The sequence below is a fragment of the Bos indicus genome, chromosome 10 (assembly GCF_029378745.1).
Source record: "Bos indicus isolate NIAB-ARS_2022 breed Sahiwal x Tharparkar chromosome 10, NIAB-ARS_B.indTharparkar_mat_pri_1.0, whole genome shotgun sequence".
In the NCBI taxonomy this organism is placed as follows: Eukaryota; Metazoa; Chordata; class Mammalia; order Artiodactyla; family Bovidae; genus Bos; species Bos indicus.
The window spans coordinates 48,314,769-48,322,830 of record NC_091769.1 but is presented as its reverse complement, the minus strand read 5'-3'; the positions used below and the strand labels follow the sequence as shown (position 1 = coordinate 48,322,830).

Sequence of the window (8,062 nt, the reverse complement as noted above, 5' to 3'; positions counted from 1 at the left end):
GGTGATGGACAGGGAAGCCTGGTGTGCTGCAGTCCATGGGGTTGCAAAGAGTAGGGCACAACTAAGCGACTGAATTGAACTGAACCCTCTATGTACTTGCCATTGTTCTAGATATTTGGGGTTTGTTAATGGAAAAAAAAATACACAAAGATCCGTGTCTTTGCAAACCTATAGATAGTAGAGCAGAGATAGAAAGAGTTAACAATGGATATAACCAATAAGTGTATAAGATGCTAGAAGTTGATTGATGCCAAGTAGGCTAAGAGGGGTTGGGAGTGCCAGGAGTAGGGCAGGACCAGTTTCAGGGAGAAGGTGGCGTTTGAGTGAGCAAAGATCTGAGAATGAGGCAGACAGCCATGAAGATACCATCAACTGGCGGGAACATGCAGTGTTCCTAAGAGCCTAAGGTGGGAGAATTTCTGTTAAGCTCAAGAACTATCAAGGAAAAAAAAAAAAAAAAAAAGAACTATCAAGGAGGCAGTGTACCTGCAGAAGGAAGAATGAGGAGGAGGGTAAGATGGGATGAAGAAATGAGCAGTGGGAAGGGTATGCATCACGTAACGCCTTACAGGCTGTTATAAGGACTCTGGCTTTTCCTCTGTGTGAGATGTGCTCCACTGAAGGGTTTTGAGAAGAGGAGTGACATGATCTGATGTACATTTTAAAAGGATTGTTCCAGCTGCTATATTGAGAAGGATCTGCAGGGGGCAAGTGCAAAAGGAGCAGGACCAGGTAGGAGATCTTGGCAGTAATTCATGCGAGAGGGGATGGAGGCTCACAGCAGAAAGGCAGTAGTGGAAATGGTGAGAAGTGGTAGAATCTAGATACACTTCTTATACTAAGACTAACAAGATACATTCTGGATTGAATTTAGAAGAGAGAGAAAGGAGTGAGCAATGGACACATTAAGAGTGAGGTGTCTGTATCTCCAATTGGAAATTTCCAGAAGTCAGCTGCATTGGAGATATATTTGGGAATTTTTGGTGCTTATTTGGTACTTAAGGGGCTTCCCAGGTGGCACTAGTGGTAAAGAACCTGCGTGCCAATGCAGGAGATGTAAGAGACACAAGTTCTATCCCTGGGTCAGGAAGATCCCCCGGAGAAGGGCATGGCAACCCACCCCATCTTGCCTGAAGAATCCCACAGACAGAGGAGCCTGGCAGGCTGTGGCCTATAGGATTGCAAAGAGTCGGACAGGCCTGAAGCAACTTAGCACGCACGCACACACACACACACACACACACTTGGTACTTAAAATCATAAGACAGAATAGGAAAGGGGTGAAGATAAAGGGAGGAGGACTAACACCTGAGTCTTGATCTACTCCAACACGAAACAAGAAATGATAAGGAACCAGCACAGGTGGCTGAAGTGGAACAGTCAGTGAAATTAGAAACCAAGTGAAAAAATATATATATCAGAGAGGGTAATCAGCCATGCCAAATGCATGGATGTGCTAATCAAGGTGAGGGTTAAGAATTGATCACTGGCTTTATTTATCTGGGAGTCATGGGTGCAGTCTTAGAGGACTTAATCAGACAGGCTAAAGGAGCCTGTTTTAAGCAAAGGCAGGACAATGTTAAGAACCTAGTTTCAGATGATTTTCCTTCCCCATTTTTTCATATGTAGGAAGAGGACTGAAACTCTCAGCTTTGTCACTTCCTGAGGGTTGACCAAAATGTTAGTCCAGACCAAACTGAGGCACTTCCAGACAAGTGGAACCCCACGAGAGACATCCTGCAGGATCCTACTGACCCATTCCATGGCATTTATCTGTATTTATTGATTCATTCTTTGATACCCCCCAAAAAATGTTACATATTCTGTCCTTATACATTTCATTCTCTGTAAATGATCCAATTTAAGTCCCCAAACAAACTTACAGGCAGTTAATGTATGCCTGAACTTTCCCCAGTCCATAGTCAATTATACTCAAGTTGACATATCCATTGACAGCTGTCCATGACAACACTTTATCAAGGGACATCAGGCATTCATTCATTTCACAGATATGTATGTAGAGCCCACTTGGGAGCAGTCCATTTGTTAGGCCCTGGGGAAATAACCATGGACCAGGTACAGATGTGGTCCTCAGGAAGTACAGTTGATGGTGTGGTGTATTACAGTGAAGCAACTGAATCCCAGAGTTAAGATGGAGGACTTTCAGAGAATGATGGGAGCACTATGAGATGGTAGGTATGTACAGGGGAGTTAGGAACATTAAAATGAAAAATGCATCAAAATTTTACAAACTCACATGACATATTTTCAGGTGCCTCCTGAAAAGTGAATCTGAGTAATTCTATGAATTTAGAGAAATTCAATGCAACTAGATGGTTTGCAAATTTGCCCCCATAGAGGGCAAGGAGAGACAAAAGAAGAGGCAGGTCAGTAGGTGGCAGTTTTGATAAATAAGGGAACTTATGAAGCCTGTCTTGGGCAGCCACAAGATCACCACACCTGCCCACCAGGATCTTAACCTTGATGCCTTATCTGGGTTCAGTCATCTTTACCATCCAGATGGTCACAACACCTTACTTCCTTGATTGCATCCTTGGAAAAGTTCCCACTTGGAACAGTGGGAAAGGTGGGAGAATGTACATTCCAAGGACATGGAAGGGAGTAGGAGCCTCTGACTGCCCAGGTCCAACTCACAGGCCAGCCAGTGGTGTGCCCTCTCGACGACCTCCTCCAACACTACTACTAAGTATGCTTTATGACTTCATTGATCATTGACTGCCTCATTTACTGAGGTTACTATGCATGGAAGACTCCATTGTGGCTCAGATGGTTAAGAATTTGCTTGCAATGCAGGAGACCTGGGTTTGATCCCTGGATCAGGAAGATCCCCAGGAGAAGGGAATGGTTACCCACTCCAGTATTCTTGACTGGGATATCCCATGGACAGAGGAGCCTGGTGGGCTATAGTCCATGGGGTCGCAAAGAGTCAGACACAACTGAGCAACTAACACACACACACACACACACACACACACATGTTACATGGCCAGACTGGTGCACCGGGAATACAAAGATGAAGAGGGTGGAATTCCCACCTTCAACATCACCATTTCTACTCCTCTTCACAGGCCCATCTTCATACCATGGAGAGTGTCCATCTCTGTATTCTCTCACAGATGCTACAGGGAATAAAAAGGAAACAGGTGGAAATCAACAATCTCCTCTTCCCATCTTCACTTTTCAAAATCCTACTCACCCTCCAAAGGTCAAATCAAATGCCACCTCTTTAATGAAGTCTTTCCTACTAACTCTGAGATGACCTTTACCTTACATAAGCCGAAGCTCCTTGCATAGGGCTTCATATGACCTTTAGTGCATGAACTCTAATATTATATGCTTAGTATACATTTGTATATTCCTAGTTAATTTCCAAGTTAATTGAGGTCAACTTTCTGATTTACTTTTACCTCTGGCAAAGACTCAGTTAGAGTATGTATATATTAGATGGTCAATGAACATTTATTGAAAGAATGAACAAAAACATGTTACTCAAGGTCTTCCAACTGTTTCTTCTCTCATCCTCTTCATTTCTTATTACTAGAAAATAACAAGATTTCAAAATGTTTTATACATTACCTATTTGTTTATCTGACTATCGAAGTAATATATACATTGGAGAAAAAGGAAAATATAAAACAAGAACTAAAATACTCAGAATTCCAGAATACAGCCACTGCTTAACATCTTAGTGTATTTTTTCAGTATATACATATTGAGGTGCCAAACAAAACTGCCATCATGCTCTTTCCAAAGTTTTCTATTTTAGCTCAGAGATGAGGTTACCACAAGAATGTCAATGCCAAGAAATTTCAGGCTGAAATAACACAAGTTAGAAGAGCAGGCTGTCCTACAAGATCCTCTGATTAAACTGGAGAATGTAATTCCATTCACTAATTCTACAATCTACCAGTGTAGTGGTATCTCTTGAGAACTCAGGGTGAGATTATGAAATGTGGTTCTGGAAACTGTAGGAAGTTGGGGTCCAGGAAACCGTAGGACTGAGATCCCTTCACTTCTGATATTGTTGTATAACAATTTAATTCCATCATATATGAGGAAATAACTTGAACTATTGTTGGGTGTAGTTACTCAGAAACCTAAATCAGTCTTACTAATGAAGCCATTAATAAATGACCTCCTCTTTTAGAGGAGAGAACTGAGACTCAAAGAGAAAAATTCCCCGGCAGAGTTTCACTTCACACCACTACTGTCCAACTCCATCTGCCCATTTTTCCTGTTCCTGGGATTCTTCTCAGTCAGAACCAGAACTACGATGAGGTCATGTCTAGCTAGTGGTCATGGGGGAAAAGGAGAGAGGGGATCATCAATGCTGAATCAACCTGCTGGTCACATGTGGTGATGCTGCACAGCACCAGGATAGGTGTTGGTTCAAGAAAACAAGGGAGTGACAGTCCTTATAAACGAGTTTCTATTCTCATGAACAAGGCAGTCTTGTCTCCTAACACCACACATGCTGTCCATGGTGATTTACTAGTCAAGAGCCAGTGAGCACTGCAGGACAGGGCCAGTGCAAGCTGTCAAGGCCAGGTGGAAAAGGCAAAGCCAATGACTAGTGGGAAAGTCAGGAGGTTGGAAAGCTAGGAGCGAGCAGGTGGGGTGCTGAAGCCTGGAAGCAGCAGGAACTCAAAGCGAGGAGTATGACCAGGTGTAGGAAAGCAAAATAGCCAACAGAAGACATCAAATTCCCAACTCAGCAAATCAAAGAGATGGGCTTCTTTGCCAGTCTGGGTTCCAAAGTCAGTGAGCAAGCAGCCAAGGTATACTCATTTGGTTTCAAACACTGTTTTGGGCCAAAGTTCTGGCATTCCTTTTGAAAAGTCTGTGCTCCTGAGACCCCCACCTGTACTTATCTTCAGGGCATGACCTCTAATTCCACATGACCCCAAGTTCCAGGACCTGTATCATAATGTGACGGCACTAGAGCACTGGACTGAATTTAGGCCACATGGTTTTGGGTAGGAGACCCCACTTTTTAGCCTCACACACAGACCCCTTAGTGTAGCCACCCCTTCAGACCCCATGAGACAGACTTCCACAATGTCTATGGGGATATGGCAGGGCAAAAAAGTGGAAAACCTCGTATTTTCTTTTATAAAAGAGCTCATTGGTTAAGTGATTACAGTTTCTAAATACATTTACAAACACTGTATCACTTTGTCAAATGATCAGGAAACCAGGCTTTTGGTCACTCAGGTCCCTGAGTTTTGAAACTCAGTTTCTTTTTCTATAAAATAAGACAAAGGTTCAATTTATCTCAAATTTCATTTTTAAATAAGCCTTTTATTTTAACTTTAGATACAGAAAAGCTGCAAAGATAGCACAGAGTTTTGTTTCCTCAATTTTCCCCCATGTCAACATACTATGTCACCATGATTCATTTGTCAAAACCAAAAAATAAACATTGGGAAAGCACTATTTACCAAAAAACAGACTTTATTCATACTCTACCACATTTCATTTTGATTCCAAAATTTTTGCAAATATGAAGGCATCTGATTTATAATTTTTAATATAATTTATATAATTTTTAATATAATTTTTCAAGGCCTATCTTGAGGTGGATGAGGTATCAGTTCAGTTCAGTTCAGCCGCTCAGTCGTGTCTGACTCTTTGCGACCCCATGAATCACAGCACGCCAAGCCTCCCTGTCCATCACCAACTCCCGGAGTTCACTCAGACTCACGTCCATCGAGTCAGTGATGCCATCCAGCCAGCTCATCCTCTGTCATCCCCTTCTCCTCCTGCCCCCAATCCCTGTAGTGGACATATATTCCTACTTTGGGAACATGCTCAGGAAAAAGTTCTGAAACGGGAAACATATACATCAGAGCTTCTGTGTTGGCGATCCAGGGACAAAAGGCCTGGCTGGTAGGGACTGGGGCCAGTTATAAGGGGTAAGAAATTAGCATGTGGCAGAAAACTAACTGGTAGTTGCCAGATGGAAGGGAGGTGGGGGTTGGGCAAAATAGGTGAAGGGAATAAAGAGGTACAAACTTCCGGTTTAAAATAAACAAGTCACAGGATGTAAAGTATAACATAGGGAATATAATCAACAATAACTTTGTATGGTCATGGATGGTTTTCTTGACTTATAGTGATAATTTCATAATGTATATAAATGTTGATATAATTGCACTCTTTCACATGCTAGTAAGGTTGTGCTCAAAATACTTTACGCTAGGCTTCAACAGTACATGAACCGAGAACTTCTAGATGTATAAGCTGGGTTTTAAAAAGGCAGGGGAACCAGAGATCAAATTGCTAAGATTTGTTGGGTCACAGAGAAAGCAAGGGAATTCCAGAAAAACATCTATTTCTGCTTCATTGACTATGTTAAAGACTTTGTTGTTCACAAAAAAACTGTGGAAAATTCTTAAAGAAATGGGAATACCAGACCACCTTACCTATCTCCTAAGAAACCTCTATGCAGGAAAAGAAGAAATAGCTAGAACTGGACATGGAACAACAGACCGGTTGTATGGAAAGGAGTACTTCAAGGCTGAATATTGTCACCCTGATTATTTAACTTCTATGCAGAGTATATCATGCGAAATGCCAGGCTGGATGAATCACAAGCTGAAATCAAGATTGTTGGGAGGAGAAAAGTCAACGACCTCAGAAATGCAGATGACACCACTCCAATGGCACAAAGTGAAGACGAACTAAATAGCCTCTTGATGAAGGTGAAAGTGGAGAGTGAAAAATCTGGCTTAAAACTCAACATTCAAAAAACCAAGATCATGGCATATGGTCCTATCACTTCGTGGCAAATAGAAGGGGAAAACGTGGAAGCATTTTATCTTCTTGGCTCCAAAATCACTTCAGACAGTGACTGCAGCCATGAAATTAAAAGACACTTATTCCTTAGAAGGAAAGCTATAACAAACCTAGATAGCATATTAAAAAGTGAAGACATCACTTTGCTGACAGTTAAAGCTATGGTTTTTCCCATAGTCATGTACGGATGTGAGAGCTGGACCATAAAGAAGGCTTAGTGCTGAAAAATTGATGCTTTCAAATTTCAGGGCTGGAGAAGACTCTTGAGAGTCCCTTGGACAGCAAGGAGATCAAACCAGTCAAGCCTAAAGGAAATCAACCCTGAATATTCATTGGAAGGACTGCTGCTGAAGTTGAAACTTCAATACTTTGGCTACCTGATGCAGAGTCAACTCATTGAAAAAGATCCTGATGCTGGGAAAGATTGAGGACAGGAGGAGAAGTGGGCAAAAGAGGATGAGATGGTTGGATGGCATCACTGACTCAGTGGACAAGGATTTGAGCAAACTCCCAGAGATGGTGAAGGACAGGGAAGCCTAGTGTGCTACAGTCCATGGAGCTGCAAGAGTTGGACCTGACTTAGCGACTGAATAACAAAGACAATAAACACTGAAGCACTGTATTATATATATGAAACTAATATTATATGTTAACTATGCTTCAGGAAAAAACTAACAGGCAAAAAAAAGAAATCAGTATGTGGGATGGTTTTATACTTTACTCAAATTATTCCAATCTTCTAGTCCCACCCACTGAAATCTCAGTCCAAAAATATAGCTGGAAACCCTTGTTCCCAACAGAGCAGAACTCATTACACATACACTTGGCAATTCATTCTCTTCCATTTATTTGTAGTTACTTTTGCTTTGTTTGTGTTTTCATCCTTAACCAGGATCTAGTCTGGATTAAGATAGTAAAATACACACAAAAAGCTTCTAATTTAAACATGCTCACTGGAGCATCATGATAATCACCATGAGATAATCGACCATAAGTTTTTAATCAACTTTGTATTTTCCTCCTTTCTAATTTTCCCATTCATCTCATTTCCTGAGAAATGAAGCACTGACAATTCTGAAAGGGATTCTCTCCAACTGATGCACTTTTAGAGAAAATTAACTAACATATAAAGATTAGCATAATAATTTATTGAAAACTTAGGAAAACCTTTTATAACCATGCAGGTTAGAAAAATGTGAGGTGCTGCATTGACAAATTTATAAATATTAGTTCTTTTATTCCT

The 8,062-nt window shown here is 41.3% G+C and overlaps 1 long non-coding RNA gene across 1 annotated transcript in view; it reads right to left on the bottom strand.

Moving 5' to 3' along the window:
* Positions 1-3,057: 3,057 nt before the first annotated feature.
* Positions 3,058-8,062, bottom strand: part of LOC139185154 (uncharacterized) — a 196,248-nt gene continuing 191,243 nt past the window's right edge. The window contains exon 5 of the long non-coding RNA XR_011568682.1: positions 3,058-3,140. This is a non-coding gene — a long non-coding RNA (uncharacterized lncRNA). The remainder of the gene's footprint in view (positions 3,141-8,062) is intronic.